The following is an 18,651-nucleotide window of genomic DNA, read 5'->3' as shown; positions in this document are numbered from 1 at the left end:
CAGATCCTGAGGAAGATTGTGGAGAAGGGCCGATTCCAGACCTTGGGGGACCTGCGGAAGCAGTGGGCTGAGTCTGGAGTAGAAACATCCAGAGCCACCGTGCACAGGCGTGTGCAGGAAATGGGCTACAGGTGCCGCATTACCCAGACCTGGGCTACAGAGAAGCAGCACTGGACTGTTGCTCAGTGGTCCAAAGTACTTTTTTCGGATGAAAGCAAATTCTGCATGTCATTCGGAAATCAAGGTGCCAGAGTCTGGAGGAAGACTGGGGAGAAGGAAATGCCAAAATGCCAGAGGTCCAGTGTCAAGTACCCACAGTCAGTGATGGTCTGGGGTGCCGTGTCAGCTGCTGGTGTTGGTCCACTGTGTTTTATCAAGGGCAGGGTCAATGCAGCTAGCTATCAGGAGATTTTGGAGCACTTCATGCTTCCATCTGCTGAAAAGCTTTATGGAGATGAAGATTTCATTTTTCAGCACGAACTGGCACCTGCTCACAGTGCCAAAACCACTGGTAAATGGTTTACTGACCATGGTATCACTGTGCTCAATTGGCCTGCCAACTCTCCTGACCTGAACCCCATAGAGAATCTGTGGGATATTGTGAAGAGAACATTGAGAGACTCAAGACCCAACACTCTGGATGAGCTAAAGGCCGCTATCGAAGCATCCTGGGCCTCCATAAGACCCCAGCAGTGCCATAAGCTGATTGCCTCCATGCCACGCCGCATTGAAGCAGTCATTTCTGCAAAAGGATTCCCGACCAAGTATTGAGTGCATAACTGTACATGATTATTTGAAGGTTGACATTTTTTGTATTAAAAACACTTTTCTTTTATTGGTCGGATGAAATATGCTAATTTTGTGAGATAGGAATTTGGGGTTTTCATGAGCTGTATGCCAAAATCATCCGTATTAAGACAATAAAAGACCCGAAATATTTCAGTTAGTGTGCAATGAATCTAAAATATATGAATGTTAAATTTTCATCATGACATTATGGAAAATAATGAACTTTATCACAATATGCTAATATTTTGAGAAGGACCTGTATATGATGTGACTGAAATGCCAGTGATGCTACTGCCACCAAATCCAATAACATTATCAATTTGTCAATGTCCTTAAAGATTCTTGCTAAACCTTTTGTGTATTCCTTAGAGAATGTAGATCCCTACCTGACAATTTCCAGAAAGATGCAAGTATTTCCAAATCCAGCATTTTTCTGTGAGAGATTGGGGTTGGAAGCTGAAAATTATAAAACAGAGCAACCTCCCTGAGCTCTATTCACCCTTCCTGTTACCTAGTTTAAGTTATGTTCTCTCTCATGTTTAGTCTGTTAAACTGCCCACTTGACTGCAAAGCCTGTATGACGTGAATTTGATCATCATTTGCCCCATGGAATCTGCACAAGGCTGTATGCATATCCAGGTACAATAATTCTCCCAGTCAGATGGTGGTGCCAAACACACAGCGGAAGAGCAGAAGAAGAAAATCAACAACAAAGAGTTTTAAAGAAAAACAGTGAGAAGAGGTCTGCTGTTTTTCTCATGTGAAAAATTTATACAACAGGGAAAACAAGCTTACAGAAACTGCATTAATGAGAAGTCATTTTATTATGTTTCTTCTCCTTTTTTGGTAATCAATGTATAAACCAGCACCCCCGTCAGGTTTTGTAAAAATTGTTTGTCTCTGGGCAGAATTTGGCTGTTCAGCTGAGCTAAAGTAATAGTATGAATAGGAGCCAGTGCATGGGCGCTAGATCCAAGCAACTCGTGTACGCAGACAAGCTGAGATATATCAGCCCTCTGTCATTGCCTGAAAGACGCATAGTCATGTAGAAGACAGTTTCCTTTAGCTTCTCCCCTCTCTGTCCTTCTTCCAACTTCATTTTGAAACACATCAACGATACTTCCTTATTTAGCCACATTATCCACATGGAAGACAGTTGTCGTTAGCTCAGCCTGGTCTCTGTTAGTGTGGTGCGCAACCTGATTGGAAAAACTATTGGACTTTTGACTTTCTGAGCCGCTGATCCCTGGTCAGGCCCAATCAAAATTGGAAATTGTCCAGTTCGGTTGCAAATGTACAATTGAATGTTTTAACTGTAACTTACCCGTTGGGAATCATTGTAGCGTTCTCTCATGTAAGTGCTCAGAAGATTTTATATGACTTCCATAACTCCCCTCTGTATACAAGTGCTGTGGGTGAGTAAAAAGTTACCAAACACCAGAGTTGCCACTGTCTATGTCCGTTCAGTCTGTATTTACAAATCCATCAAAGAGTTTTGCTTTTCCTATACACACTAGACCCGCTCACCATTATTCTTTCAGATCTACGAGCTGTTTTTTGAACGCATGACACAAACTAAAACAATAACCAGGTCAGAGTATGGCCCAAATACACAGAGAGCCTTTAAGGTGTTACAATCAAACAATATTGAAGCTGTGAACAACACCAACAAAAGCTCATTGTGCTCACACATAACCTTTCACCTTACTAACTAGCAATTTTGTTTTTGGGTTTCTGGTGTGTCAATGTGCACATTGGCCAGCCTGCTGGGGAAATAATGATTAGGAGTTTTTAAAAAAGGGGTTGGGGTAGTATGGAGAAAAATCTTGGCAGACTGTGGGAGAGGTTGAGGCTGAGAGGCTGACTGTAGGGGATATGAAGGGTTGAGTCTCACTGTGGTTTTTCACAGCAGGCTGTCGGATTTGGAGAGAAAGTTCCAGACACACCCCCAGCCCTAACTGAACACTGCAATCCCCTTTTCCCAAAAGCCTTAAAAATGTAACTGTCTCAGCAAGACGTTTTAGCAGGAAGCCCCCACCGTGTGTTTTCCGTTGCCTGATCCTCCCTCCACCTTCACCCTTTTTCTCTTCATCTCGTAACGGAAGAGAGCCAGACTCCTAAATAGAGCCAAGAGGTTAAAACACCTTATAGTAGAGAGGGAACACACACACGGATGTACGCTTGCATGTGACATAGAGAGAGAAGGAGAGGGGAAGGGACTAGCGGTAGTTTATAAGAAGGCCTGATAGGAGCATAAACACCAGCCCAGGAAGTGCTGAAGTAAGAGTGAGGGAGAGTTGGGGAGGGAGGGAATATCAGGAGATCTGCCGGCAGAGAGCAAAAAGTTTTAGGGCACCGGGAAGCAGAGTGTTCGTTTGTGTTGCTGTGGTTGTTTCCAGGGGGGAAAGAATTGATTTTATCAGGACATACTGTGTTACAGAAGGAGCTCAGGGTGAGTAGTTGCATCTCATACAACAACACAGATGTGAACTGATAAAAGCACAGATGTTTAGTCTTTAAACCCCCAACCCTTTTTTCCACTTCTCGTTTCCTGCTGTTGATTCATGCAATCAAATGGCAATAGACTTATTTTACTTAAGAAGTGTCTTGCAGTTACAGCATATAGTTTTTAATTGCACCAGGATTTGGAGGTTTTTCATGAATTTTACTCTTCTTAAAGTGTTGTTGCTTTCTGATTGAGTCCCCTGGCAGTAAAAGAAGCTTGCTTTGCATAGTTGTTTTTATTTAGTTTTTTTTGGGGGGGGGGTTCAGCCAGCCATTCAATATTGGGCTGGAAAAAACTGAGAGAGAAGGCAGAGAAAAAAGGGAGTAACTAATGTGTGTGTGGCTGCATCTAATTAAGCCAATGAAGGGAGAGGAGTGTCGAGGGTCAGATAATGAGAGATTGAACTTAAAAAAAAACTACATTTTTCTACAAGACACAGCCCTCACACAGTCCTGTCACTTTAATGGTTTTTAATAGTTAATTTCAAAATTCCAAACAGGCTGAACTTTTTTCATCCTTTGAACCTTTTTTAGATCACATAGAGATGGTATCTGTTGTATTAAAGTAGCTGCTTGTCCATCAAATTTACTAATTTGACCAAATGGATTGCAGTATTTTTCCACTAGAAAGATTCTGCTATCCTCTCCTCAAATTAAACATTAGTGTCACTGGTATCTAGGACTTAGCTGCTGTAAAAGCAGTAAGCAAGCCCTAATTAGTGATTATCTCTGGGTTTTTGTTTTGTGTTTTCTTTTACAGTATTTTGATGTCTGGATCTTTACAGTAACACTAGGAAGACCATTAGCTTTTTTCACTTGCATCTGGAAAATCTGAGCATAGTAAACTAAATAAGTTAAACTAAGTACTTAAATGTTTATTTTATGATGGTACAATCAATTAGATTATCAGATATATGCAGGGAATAGATTGCTTCTTTATTTTTGCTACAGGTGATCTCAGAGAGTTAGAATATAATAAACAAATTATATTATTTCAAATATTTAGTTAAAAAAGTGAAATCCATATATTCATTGGCATCCATTTCTGCTAATTTTGATGAATATGTCTTATAGCTAATCAAAACCAAAGATACTGTTCCAATGAAAATCATATTATATAAGACTGTTTAAAAATTAATTTTAAAACAGAAATATTTTGTTATGGCCATGTTATGTCCTATGCAATCATGCAGAAGACTGCTGACTTGATAATGGTCCACCAGACAGTTCTTGACCCTCTGCACAACCACGATAAGCCACAAAAGGTGAGTGCTTTAGAAGCTGGCTTTTATAGAGTATAGCATCCAAGCATGTTAATGGAAAGTTTAGTGGAAGGAAAATATGTGTGTTAGAAAAAGTTCCACAAGCAACAAGAACATGATAAAAAAGCATCTTACCTGAGCTGAGTGGTCCTCTGTGTTCCAAATTCCTCTTTTGTGGGTGTTGTTCCATTGTGTTTTATTAAGTCCTAATTCAGCGCAGCCATCTACCATGAAATTTTAGAGCTCTTCATGCTTCCCTCTTCTGGAAGCTTCATTGCCCTTATAGACTTGGCGCTTGCCAGCACTGCCAGAAATACCAAAACTTCTTAAATTATTACTGGCCAGCGAACTGATCTGACCCCATAAAGAATCATATAGATGTCGATTTATGTCAAGAGGAAGATGAGAGACACCAGAACTCAACAATGCAGACAAACAGAAGACAGCTAATAAAACAACATGGCTGAATGCCTCTATGTCACACAGCATCGAAATATATCTCTCTATGTGGAATAAATCTTAATAATATAATAGTTTCACTTTCTAAATTGCTGAAGTAATTTAACGATTTTGATGACCTTTTAATTTAGAGACCTGCATCTGTAAATTTCCTACCACTCTGTCTTCTTAGTCATATCCAAACTAAACCTTCCACACATTTCTTTGCTTCTCAGCAGTGTTTTGCATTTAGCTCACTTCCACACCCCAATTTGTTGTGTTTCTTTGAGCTACGAATACATCAACCTCAGTCCTCCTGCTAGGCTTGTAGAGCAGACAGTAGAGGAGTTCCCCAATCAGAAAGACAAATGGGCTTGCACCCTTGTACCTCTTTCCATAGTCCCTGAAACCCATTATTCATCACCAGTTTTTGCACTTTGGCTGAGTTAAACTCTCTCACAAGTTTTATGTGTTCTTTGCTGATATAGCAAGTTGTCTTTTTTTTACAAGACCACAGGAAACTGTTATTAACTGTAAGGCAATGCTTTCGTTGCCAGTTTAATACAGCCGTGCTGTTTTTCTAAATGCTAGCATATGAGGCGCAGTCCTTTTGGCAGTGCTTTTATAGGCAGATGCACTCAGTAGCTTTGGACCATATGCTACAAGTTATCTAAAATTATCAGATCATGCAAGTACTAAATTTAAATGCTTTAATACAAATCAGAACTAATATATTAGATCAGTCGACACATTTTTATATGTGACTGATATCAAGCACACACCTAAGGCCAGATATCTTAGTTGATGCAAAACAGGGGATGGCAAACAGAGTTTGATGGCTTTCACACAGCATTGATATTTGTGGTTACACACCTGGGCCAGTGGCATCTGGCCGAGCGTAGCTGAGGCCATCAGTGGGGTACGAATAGGGAGTGGTGATGGAATGGGGTGAGAAGCCTGACCAGGTGTTTCTCCGTCAAGTTGTCGTCACTGTCATCTGTCAGTGGGCTCTAAGTCAACTCATGACACATCTCATCAAGCTCTTGGGTTTGATCAAGCCTCCGGACAGAATATTCATTACAGGTCCTATTCATGGTTAATGACAGACGTGATAAAACATGCCTACACAATGAAAATGACAAAGGTTTCAGTAGATTTCTGCACATGGTCTAATGTTGGGACAGACCCACTTCTAACTAGAGTATTCTAATTTCAAACTTCACTGTATTTATTTTTTTCCTTTTTTTAAAACATTGCTTATCTAAGCCAATTTTAGTGTAAACTTTTCTTACTTTTTCTGTTTGGCTAAAAGCGAGCTCCCATTTTTAACCAGGCAATGAGAAAAGTGTTGGCACAATTGTGGTTTCTGCATAAAAATTTTACGTCTGGGATCCTTCCTCAATTGAAAGCGGTAAGCACTGAACTCATTGCTGGAGGAGGGCCTGGAGAAAAGCGCTGGTATTACATTTACCAATGAGGGAGAGGAGAAAGAGTGAGCAATAGACAGGAGAATGGAAGCTGATAGTACTGCCAGAGTTCAAAGATTTAGGGCTAGTGTAGCTGTGTTGACTGAACAGCAATTTAATGTAAATTAAAAGAAGTGTAGACCAAGGGTGTGTAATTACTGCTCTCAATGACTGGTGTTTTAGACTTTACCCTGCTTGTACACAGCCTGATGCCCCCATCACTATGTCCTACCATGGGGATAGTACAGGTCCTTCTCAAAATATTAGCATATTGGGATAAAGTTCATTATTTTCCATAATGTAATGATGAAAATTTAACATTTATATATTTTAGATTCATTGCACACTAACTGAAATATTTCAGGTCTTTTATTGTCTTAATACGGATGATTTTGGCATACAGCTCATGAAAACCCAAAATTCCTATCTCACAAAATTAGCATATTTCATCCGACCAATAAAAGAAAAGTGTTTTTAATACAAAAAACGTCAACCTTCAAATAATCATGTACAGTTATGCACTCAATACTTGGTCGGGAATCCTTTTGCAGAAATGACTGCTTCAATGCGGCGTGGCATGGAGGCAATCAGCCTGTGGCACTGCTGAGGTCTTATGGAGGCCCAGGATGCTTCAATAGCGGCCTTTAGCTCATCCAGAGTGTTGGGTCTTGAGTCTCTCAACGTTCTCTTCACAATATCCCACAGATTCTCTATGGGGTTCAGGTCAGGAGAGTTGGCAGGCCAATTGAGCACAGTGATACCATGGTCAGTAAACCATTTACCAGTGGTTTTGGCACTGTGAGCAGGTGCCAGGTCGTGCTGAAAAATGAAATCTTCATCTCCATAAACTTTTTCAGCAGATGGAAGCATGAACTGCTCCAAAATCTCCTGATAGCTAGCTGCATTGACCCTGCCCTTGATAAAACACAGTGGACCAACACCAGCAGCTGACACGGCACCCCAGACCATCACTGACTGTGGGTACTTGGCACTGGACTTCTGGCATTTTGGCATTTCCTTCTCCCCAGTCTTCCTCCAGACTCTGGCACCTTGATTTCCGAATGACATGCAGAATTTGCTTTCCTTCGAAAAAAGTACTTTGGACCACTGAGCAACAGTCCAGTGCTGCTTCTCTGTAGCCCAGGTCTGGGGAATGCGGCACCTGTAGCCCATTTCCTGCACACGCCTGTGCACGGTGGCTCTGGATGTTTCTACTCCAGACTCAGTCCACTGCTTCCACAGGTCCCCCAAGGTCTGGAATCGGCCCTTCTCCACAATCTTCCTCAGGGTCCGGTCACCTCTTCTCATTGTGCAGCGTTTTCTGCCACACTTTTTCCTTCCCACAGACTTCCCACTGAGGTGCCTTGATACAGCACTCTGGGAACAGCCTATTTATTCAGAAATTTCTTTCTGTGTCTTACCCTCTTGCTTGAGGGTGTCAATAGTGGCCTTCTGGACAACAGTCAGGCCGGCAGTCTTACCGATGATTGGGGTTTTGAGTGATGAACCAGGCTGGGAGTTTTAAAGGCCAGGAATCTTTTGCAGGTGTTTAGAGTTAACTCGTTGATTCAGATGATTAGGTTCATAGCTCGTTTAGAGACCCTTTTAATGATATGCTAATTTTGTGAGATAGGAATTTGGGGTTTTCATGAGCTGTATGCCAAAATCATCCGTATTAAGACAATAAAAGACCTGAAATATTTCAGTTAGTGTGCAATGAATCTAAAATATATGAATGTTAAATTTTCATCATGACATTATGGAAAATAATGAACTTTATCACAATATGCTAATATTTTGAGAAGGACCTGTATGTTCTTGGTGATATAAAGATGATGGATTGAACAGTGCTTCATGAGATGTTCAAAGCTTCGAATATTGTCTAATAACCTAACCCTGCTTTTAACATCTTCCCAACTTTGTCCTTAACCTGTGTGCTGTGTTCCTCGGTTCTCATGATGCTGTTTGTGTGCTAATGTTTTCTGTGAAACCTCTGAGGCTTTTGGAGAACAGCTGGATTTATACTAAGATTAATTACACAGAAGTTGTGGTACTTCTAAAGGTCATTGGTTGCATTGGGTTAATTTAGTGGTATCATAGTAAAGGGGGCTGAAACAAATGCGAACAACACGATACAGATTTTTATTTGTAAAGAAAAGTTATAAATAAAATGCAATGATGTTTATAAGTTACAAAATGTGGATATGATTAAAGGATATGAATAGAAAAGGACTTGAAGAAAACATTGATACTGACCATCTCTGTTAACCTGCAATGTTATTTTTTATAAATAAATACCGCTGCGTCTCACATCTGTCCCTGAGGCATTTGGCAGAATAGTCTACCAGGGTCTGCTAGCGGCACTGATTGATAAGCTTTGTATACACATGAACAGAAGCTATATGACTGAGCTAGTGAACCCTGGGGGGAAAAAGATGAGATTGATGTCAGAGAAAGTTAAATGCACAAAATATTATAATTTTCCTCTATCAACAACCTACAAATGTACCCAAATACCAGACCAGTATCCACAGCCACTGATTAATGCTTTATTCTCATAAAGCATTAATTAAGAAATGCCTGAATTTGAGATTTAAAGCCGACTAATCCCAATAAATATGGATGAGACTTCTGCCCTGGTTATAAACCTGCAGTGGCTTGCCCTTGTCCTTCAGATGTGGGCCTTTTTTATGCTTTCTATGGATTAAATTTACTAATGAGTAATTATGAAAGCATGATTTTATAATTACTCCTTGAGGCTGCCAAACTCTTATTTAAACATGACTAAGATTACAAAACTCCAATCTCTGAAATAGTTCTGGAAAGCCAGTGACAAACACAGGATGTTTTTATAAAGCTGGGATATTCTAGGAACGGTGGCTAATCGAAGCTCTATAGTCGGACGTTTTGAGGAAACATGTCCTCTATCTGTATGTGGTCTGTTTGGAAAACTGCTTCCTGCTTCAACTGATGAATAGACAGGTCCGTGTAAATACTGGAAGGACGCCCAGCAGAGCAGTTTAATACTTGGTATCAAATAAAGCTGTTATATGCAAAAGTTGCGAGTTGCTATTTTTGCACAGAATTAAGTCCATAATCTTTAAGGACTTTATTTAAATTGGATTATACAAGTGTGACAGCTTTAAATCAAACCAGCTGAGGACATACTTGATCACACTTGTTGAACGCATCAAATAGTGAAAAACTATGTTTTAGATCAAAGTTTAGCAAAGCGAGCATAGCTTCAGCCTTCTTGCTTGATAATTGCTCTGCACATACAGTCAGCCATTACTGAAATTTCTTATCAATTTTTCAATAAGACACTTTGAGAATTTGTAGGAAAATAGGAAAGATTTTAAAGAGCCTGACTCTTGACATATTGACAGCTTATAGTTTCTCAATGTTTTCTTATTGTTAGGCTAAAACAATTTTGCATTTGTCTAGCTAAATACTTTTGCAGTTAGCACTGAAGTTAGTTAACAGAGCAAATATCTCTGTTTGTAGAAACAAAATTAGAATATCCTTTATTGTCATTGTCACAGGTACAACAAAATTAAGAAAAAGCTATCATATAGCAATAAATAATTTATGTAAAAGAGAAAAATAGAAGCAGTTTAAAAGATAAAATAAAAACTCACTTACACACATTCATACTGAGAGCCATATTCTCATTATTGCATGTATTGTAGCATCTGCCTGACGGTAACAGATCAAACAGTGCGTAACCCAGGTGAGTGTCCTTTATGATGTTATGGGCTTTTTGGACCTGTAAAGTTCTTCAAGGGTGGAGAGAGGGCAACCAACAATCTTTTGGGCCGCCTCAATGACATTCTAGAGCTCTTTCCTATGAGCTGCTGTTCAGCTGGTGTACTACACAACTGCAGAAGGTCATTATACTCTAGATAGAGCACCAATAAAAGGACACCAGCACTCTCTGTGTGATGTTATTTTTCCTGAGAACCCACAGGAAGTGCAGTCTCTGCTGGGCATTTTTCAGAAGCTCAGAGGTGTTCATGCTCCAGGTCAGGTCCTCCTCTTGTGGAAGTGGAAGTCAGCCACTCTCTCCACACAGTTCCTGCTATTGATCAGGAGTGACATGCCATTCCTCTTTTCCTATAGTCCGCTATTATCTTTTTGGTCTTCGAGATGGTGTTAAATGTGTTAAATGCTATAGTCCACAAAAGGGAGCTGCATGTAGGTTCCCTCCTGCTCTAGATGGGACAGTGCAGCATGAAGGGCTGTGGCTACTGCATTATCAGTGAATCTTTTAGCACTGTATGCAAGCTGGTGGTGGTCAAAACTTTTCGGAAGGAGTGATGTGACGATAGCCCTTACCAGACATTCCAAGCATTTCATCACCACTGGTGCCAGTGCAACTGGCCAGCAGTCTTTCAGGTTGGAAATGTGGGTTTTCTTAGGCAGGGGGACAATGATGAAGGACAGGGTGGCACAGCGGATCCTGGTGGGGACTCCTGCCAGCTGGTCAGCACAGTCCCTCAACAGCTGTCCAGGGACACCGTTGGGTCCAGCAACCTTCCTCTGCTTGACAGCCTGCAGTGTGTGCTTTACTTCATGCTCTTCCACAGTGAGAGTGAAGCTGCAGTCTCTTGTAGGGTGTAGTCCAGCTGCCTTTTAGTGGCACCACCTCAAAGCTAGCAAAGAAGAGGTTCATCTCCCCTGCCAACAAGGCGTCTCCGTCAGCAGCACTGAGGCTGGTCTTGTAGTTGGTGAGCTGCTGGATCCCAAACCTGCCTGCTGTCACTGGGACTGTTCTGTGGATACCCTCATCGCCTGGCCTTCAAGGAGTTGTTTCTCTTCTTCAACAGCTGCTGGACCTCCCTGGTCACCCAGGGCTTTCTGTTGGGGTAGACCTGGGTAAGGTTGGGCGGTATGTAATGTTTTTCCAATCGATTTTCGTCAGTCCAATAAATGACGATAGGCGATATATTCACGCAGATGATGTTAGGACTTTTTTGTGAGAGCAATGTAAACAGCCATGGGCTGATTTGCCAATTTAGAACACAAATGTCCAAGAATGGAGTGCTACCAACTGTGCTACCAACTGTGCCACCGTGCAGCCTTACATGAGCATTTATAGGTTCACCATCCTGTTGAGTATGCTACGCTTTCACTCGTGTACTTGCGAACGGCTGCTCAGAGCAGTGTGTCACATATAAAATAGTTTAATGTGGAGACTTTTTCCCACCGAGCAGGACGCAGTCATAAAAGTCCGGTGGACATTTTCTTTGAGTCCATGTGGCCTCCATGCGTATGTCCGTGGAGTCAAGTAGGCTTCTCCCAACTGTGTTTTGCCGTTAACCTGTAGGCCAAAAAAAACAACCGTTGACGGGCTCAGCCTATCATCGATGGCCAATACATTTCTGGGTGAGATGAAAATTATTTTAAATTTAAATCTGAGTGGGGCATGAATAATTTTCCGGGTATTGGTTTTTCTGCTCCAGAGTAGGTTACTGAGCAGTTCCACAAAAGACTCTACTCAGATCAACGACAGCATCCTATAATACCTTTATAGGTACAGAGTTAATGATTAGACAATTTTAAGGATTTCTACAATTTCTTTTCTAAAAGTCACCAAAAAAAAAACACTTTTCCCTTTGCCAAATCCAGCTCTCAATTGTATATTTAAGTTGGATTTACAATTTTAAATATTTGGTAGAGTTGCTTCCTATACATTCCCTTTAAATCGTTTGATAAAAATTTTAATTATTTTTTTTTCATTCTCAAAATATCACAACACTTGCTAGTCTAATAACTGAACATTCAGGGCTGCAGAAATACTTTATAGAGCAAACGCGTTTATTTTTTTAGAGCCAGGACTTGTGGAAACAGCCACTTAACATACTTTCACATAAGCTCATAAGGTTCCCTTGGCTATGCCCCTTACCACCTTTTCATAGCACGTTTTTTTCATCATTTCCTTCCTGTAAGATTTTCCTTTCACAGGAGAGTGTATCCTTCCCGGCAGAGCAACAACAATGCCCCACTTAATTCAGCTTTCCAAGATCTAAGACCAATGGAGCCCATGGGCTGGTGGGCACATGTTAAAGCCATCAATGACTGTGGTTAGCCACACAGACATCACCAAATAACTGTCTCACTGGGTGCATAATGAAGCTCAGGAAAGGACTGGGGTACTGTATCAACTTTCTCCTTGTGGATCTGCATCTGTCTCTAAGTGTGGTGTGCATGATCTCCAACCAACGTCCTCCAGTTTTTTAACTTTCTTTTAAACTGGCAGGAAGTGGAAAATAGTTCCATATGCCTAGTTTGCATATTATAATATTTATTTGTACTGCTTTGAAAATTTCCCGATGTCCCCTAGTGCTGTGCTAGGCGCAGCCCATTTGGCCTCCAAAAGCTCAGCTCAGACATTTTGATGGAGGACTCTCTCTGGAGCTGGAGAATTACTTAATTACAGTCACTATCTTCATCTGAATTAACAGGGTGGGCATCTATTATGCATTATTTAATATTAGTGAGCTTCTCTATAGAGCCAACAAATCCCTATGATGCAGCTAAAAAGTTAAGGTTCTATGACAGACTTTATGTGCATGGGGAAGAGGAATTGCAGCAGGCATTGCTAATTCATCCGGGAGGAGGGAATGCTGCAAGTCACTGACTGGATGCAATCTGCTGGGTTTCCTTAGACAGAAAAACATTTTATCCAATTTGAATAAATAACTAACTCTGACTGCACTGTTCAATGGTAAGGATTAATTGGAATGTATGTACCTCACTGTTGTGAAGTGCCTTGAGACAACATGTTGTGAATTGGCGCTATATAAATAAAACTGAATTGAATTGAATGTTTCCTTTTTTTAAGCTTTAATTAGATAAACGGCGCTAGCAAATATAATTTTGTGGAATTTGTTTTTACATTTTGGTACATAAGTCTTCCAATTTTATACCTGTTGTTTTCCATTTTTTTTCTTGTAAAATCAGAACAAAAAAACTGCTTGAACAGGGGAAGACATTATAAGGACTGCAAACATGTCAAACAAACTCTCTTTGAGATCCCTAGTGTTACTCTCCCAGTCAGTCAATGGTTCTAGCTTTAGCAAAAAAGCTATATCCCAAGGTCCCTACTCTGTCTTTTTGGTATGTTTCTAGTAATATCTTTCTAAGAAAATAAATAGAAAAATAATATGTGTCTCCACATTTTTCTTTTCAATCCTATTGTTTAATGTCACAGTGTGTCACTTGGTTCTGTATTTGTTTACGTTTTAGTTAGGTGGTTGCTGTCCAATATGATTAGTCTTTGAGTTCCCGTTCTGGTGTCTTATTTTTTAGGTTATGTTCAGTTTATTGTTTGTGGTTTTGATTCTGTAATTAGTTACGTTTAGTCAGGTGTTTTTTCTGTTACTGTTTGGTTAGTCCTTAAGTCCTCGTTTCTGGGTTCTGTTTCCTAGGTTCTCTTCTGTTGACTGTTTGTATTATTATTTATAGATCTGTTCCCCCCGTGTTCTGGTCCCTGGGTGTGTTTACAGTTTGTTCTTCGTCTAGTTCCTCCATGTCCTCATTTGTCCCTATCTAGTTCACCTGCTCTCTCTGCTTCCCTGCCTCCTTGTCTCACCTGTTCCCTGTTCCTCTGATTACCTGCCCTATAGTTTCATGTCCACCTTTGTCTGTATTTAAGTTTGCCTTCGTCCTTTGTTCCACGTGGTGTCGTTACGTCTCTTCCATGTCCTCGTGATATGTCCTTTGGGTTACGTCTTCCATGTCTTGTTGGAGCTTTGGATTTACCCTTATTTGGATCCTGTTTTCAATGCCTGTATCTGGACAGTTTGTTGCCCTGCACTCGCCTGTAAGTAAGCGCTGAGAATTAAAGAAGGAGTTCTCTCACTGATCCCACTCTGCTCTCTCCGTACTTGTCTGCCTCTGGTCCACCACAAAATACAGCACTATGACATTTAATTGTTGTCGCCATGCTTATAGACCCAACAAATTGGGACTTTTTAGTGTTGATGCAGCTTATGAAAAACAAAAACATCAAATATTTTTATTGTATGTATTCCTTCTTTTTTTTTGTAGTTTTCTTTTTCAGTTTTTGACCTGCCAGTAACCAGTCAGAGCCAATCTAATGAATGTTGGCCTTTTCCAACCTGTGGCGAATTGAACGATGTGTCTCTAAAAATGGAATAAAAGGGACAGAGGAATCTTTTATTTTAAGTCTGGAACATGATTCATATTTACATAAATAATCTATATGAATCCTGATGTTTTCCCAAATCAGAAGAAAAGAAGCGAGACTCCCACATCTTCATTCCTTACACATTTTAACTTTAACTATGCTGCACATGATGTACCTCAAAAGTATATATGATGAAAATAGAAAATATTTAATTTACACACACAATTGACTTTACAATAGGATATAATGTGGGATCAGTCCAAGTATGCACAGTGTTTTTCTGATACTCTGACTGTCAATTGTTCATCAGAGAAACAGCCTGGGGGAAGAAACTGTCTCTGTGGCGGCTGGTTTTTTGGACCTTCTTTAGCTTTGCTTTAAACTGCAAGTTTTCACAAAAAAATTGATATATTGAAAGAGAACACTATTGCTGTTTTTTGTGCAACAAGGTAATTTAAGGTTTTTTTTTCATATTTGTCATTCAATTGCAACAATAAGAAAAGCGCACATTTCCAAACAAACAGATGAAAGCTTACAATTTCAGCCTAAAATACCAACAGTTTTCAAGAGTAATCATCAAAAAATTAAGCAACTTGGCATAAATGTGATTTGTAATAATCATGTCAACATATTAAAAGGGGGGCATAAAAAGTCTTCATTAACAGTTGCAGTTTCTATGAAGCAGCTGACAGCTGCACGCTTCACAATCGACGACAGCACTTAGTTTGAATGTTTCTGTCCCAACTTCCATCTTTTGTTTTGTTGCACTCTGACTGGGATCCCTTTAGATAACGAGAAAGATCTATAAACACCTCCAACTGTTGCCTTTCAAGGATTATTCTTCAGTAAAGTTGGTGAACTATCAGCCTTTGGTCTGCAAGCTTTTGCTTCTGCATGGGTTATATGTTGCACAGTTTGCCCCATTAAGCTGGATTCTGCAGCGCTTTGATCAGGGCAGAGTACCCTCGCTAATCCGCTTGAGCTCTGGATGTTTGCCGAGGACACATACGCACACTCACACCAACAAACTGTGATTTAAAAAAACATAATGTGTAGGTCTCGCCAAAAAAGGGATGAAATAGTCAGAATAAATTAAATGGGAACAAGCTGACATAATCAGAATCAGAAAAGCTTTATTGCCAAGTACGTTTTTGGACATACAAGGAATTTGTTTTGGTGTAGTCGGTGCAATACAGTACAAATTAAACAGTATAAACATATCTACAATGTAATATAAATATATGTGCACAGTTTTAAGTGAGTGAGAGTAGATATAGAGCAGTATTGGATGCGAGAGCAGTACAACAGTGCAGGTGATCATTGTGCAATTATGGCAGTGCAAGTAAAGCAGGAGTCCAAGCTGAGCGTTAATGTAACGCATAGAGTTACAGGTTACAGGTGTCCTGTCAGCAAAAAAGGGGGGGTGTGGGGGAAAGGGAGAGTGTCAGGGTGGTTTCCGGGCTTTGTCAACCAGGCTGGTGGCAGATGGGGGGGGGGAAAAACTGTTCTTGTGGCGTAAGGTTTTGGTCCGGATGGACCGCAGCCTCCTGCCAGAGGGGAGAGTCTCAAAGAGTCTGTGACCAGGGTGGGAGGGATCAGCCAGAATCTTCCCTGCCTGCTTCAGGGTCCTGGAGGTGTAAAGTTCCTGGAGCGACAGTAGACTGCAGCCAATCACCTTCTCAGCAGACCGAATGACACGCTGCAGCCTGCCCTTATCCTTGGCTGTAGCAGCGGCATACCAGATGGTGATGGAGGAGGTGAGGATGGACTCAATGATGGCCGTGTAGAAGTGGACCATCATAGTCTTTGGCGGGTTGAATTTCTTCAGCTGCTGCAGGAAGAACATCCTCTGCTGGGCTTTCTTGATGAGGGAGCTGATGTTTGGCTCCCACTTGAGGTCTCGGGAGTTGATGGTTCCCAGGAAGCGGAAAGATTCCACAGTGTCAATTGTGGAGTCAATTCTTCTTGCAGGATAGTGGCCAGGTCACTACGTGATACTGGTGGAGGAAAACGTTTCCTGACTCGCTCCTCCAAAACACCCCAAAGTGGCTCAATAATATTTAGATCTGGTGACTGTGCAGGCCATGGGAGATGTTCAACTTCACTTTCATGTTCATCAAACCAATCTTTCACCAGTCTTGCTGTGTGTATTGGTGCATTGTCATCCTGATACACGGCACTGCCTTCAGGATACAATGTTTGAACCATTGGATGCACATGGTCCTCAAGAATGGTTCGGTAGTCCTTGGTAGTGACGTGCCCATCTAGCACAAGTATTGGGCCAAGGGAATGCAATGATATGGCATCCCAAACCATCACTGATCCACCCCCATGCTTCACTCTGGGCATGCAACAGGTGGTACGCTTCTTTGGGGCTTCTCCACACCGTAACTCTTCCAGATGTGGGGAAAACAGTAAAGGTGGACTCATCAGAGAACAATACATGTTTCACATTGTCCACAGCCCAAGATTTGCGCTCCTTGCACCATTGAAACCGACGTTTGGCATTGGCATGAGTGAACAAAGGTTTGGTTATGGCAGCCCGGCCGTGTATATTGACCCTGTGGAGCTCCCGACGGACAGTTCTGGTAGAAACAGGAAAGTTGAGGTGCACATTTAATTCTGCTGTGATCTGGGCAGCCGTGGTTTTTTGGATACAATCCGGGTTAGCACCCGAACATCCCTTTCAGACAGCTTCCTCTTGCATCCACAGTTAATCCTATTGGATGTGGTTCGTCCTTCTTGGTGGTATGCTGACATTATCCTGGATACCGTGGCTCTTGATACATCACAAAGACTTGCTGTCTTGGTCACAGATGCGCCAGCAAGAGGCGCACCAACAATTTGTCCTCTTTTGAACTCTGGTATGTCACCCATAATGTTGTGTGCATTTCAATATTTTGAGCAAAACTGTGCTCTTACCCTGCTAATTGAACCTTCACACTCTGCTCTTACTGGTGCAATGTGCAATCAATGAAGACTGGCTACCAGGCTGGTCCAATTTAGCCATGAAACCTCCCACACTAAAATGACAGGTGTTTCAGTTTTATTGTCCAACCCTTGCTAAGAATAATATTTTGCACTTTATCCTGAACAGTTTAGTTCTTAATTATGTAATGCCCAGCTGCGTTCGCACCTCTTATAGGAAGAAAAAGGTGCGATCTCTGATTTATATGTTAATTGGAGCCACAGGACATGAGCACGTGTTAAAAACTGTAAATTGTCATGTCTTGATAATTGTTTCAGAAGCTTCTCATTGCTCTTGGCCTATTGTGTTTGAGTGGTAATAAACAGACAGGGAAAGATTTTATCTGAATCCAACTGATGAGATGGGGGGGGGGGGGGGGGTTGTGTTGAAAAGATAGAGGAATTATTTGAAGAAATTAGAGTTCGGTGCTGGAAGAGAAAAAAGAAAGCAGGGTGCTATTTAAGCGATGTAATGCAGCCCTTCCTGCATTACATCACTGAGATGTTTCGGCACTGATTATATTGTCGGGCTGGAAAGGAGGTTTGGATCTGGGGGATGATGTCATCAATAGCCAATCAGAATACGTGTGGGCTGGTACGGTCTGGCCAGCTGCAGAGATGAAACGGTTTTCTTTGAAAATTAATTTTCCTCCTGCAGCCTTTTTCTTGCCTGCCCCTTTCCATGGGATGTTTTAACATTTCCGAGTAAAAGGATTTTATCACATCCTGCTACTGCCACTGTCATTCAGTAAAATGCATCAACGGCCGACCTGAAAGGTTGAGCAGGATATCTAAATATAACTAAAAAGGAAAGAGTGTTTAACTAATTTAATACCTCATAAAGAAAGAGCTTCTGCCTGTCCTTATAAATAGACCACAGCCTACTCTAAAAATACCAGTAATGCCTTTTAGAACCAACGTTAACAGAACACTTTGCTAAATGACATTATCTAATTTGCTTAACTGGACATGTGCCTGTTGTTGTAATGGGTGCTGTAGGATAGAGGAATACAATTTTTTAGAGGGACAAAAATGAGTAAAACCCTTAAATATTTTTAGAACTACTAATGAA

At 41.0% G+C, this 18,651-nt stretch overlaps 1 protein-coding gene across 10 annotated transcripts in view; it reads left to right on the top strand.

Annotated features, from left to right (window-relative positions):
- si:ch211-285f17.1 (sickle tail protein homolog) overlaps window positions 1-18,651 on the top strand; it is a 197,614-nt gene that overhangs the window by 73,523 nt on the left and 105,440 nt on the right. The window contains exons 1-2 of one of the 10 annotated variants that reach the window (XM_047349220.1): window positions 3,128-3,241; window positions 4,488-4,559. The exons of 8 other annotated variants lie outside the window; for them this stretch is intronic. The gene's annotated coding sequence lies outside the window, so the exon portion shown is untranslated. Of the gene's footprint in view, window positions 1-3,105; window positions 3,242-4,487; window positions 4,560-18,651 lie in introns of those variants that run through there. One more of the 10 variants, XM_047349219.1, reaches the window with a different exon arrangement.

The sequence above is a fragment of the Girardinichthys multiradiatus genome, chromosome 21, assembly GCF_021462225.1.
Source record: "Girardinichthys multiradiatus isolate DD_20200921_A chromosome 21, DD_fGirMul_XY1, whole genome shotgun sequence".
Taxonomy (NCBI): Eukaryota; Metazoa; Chordata; class Actinopteri; order Cyprinodontiformes; family Goodeidae; genus Girardinichthys; species Girardinichthys multiradiatus.
This window is presented reverse-complemented; position numbering and strand designations above follow the sequence as displayed.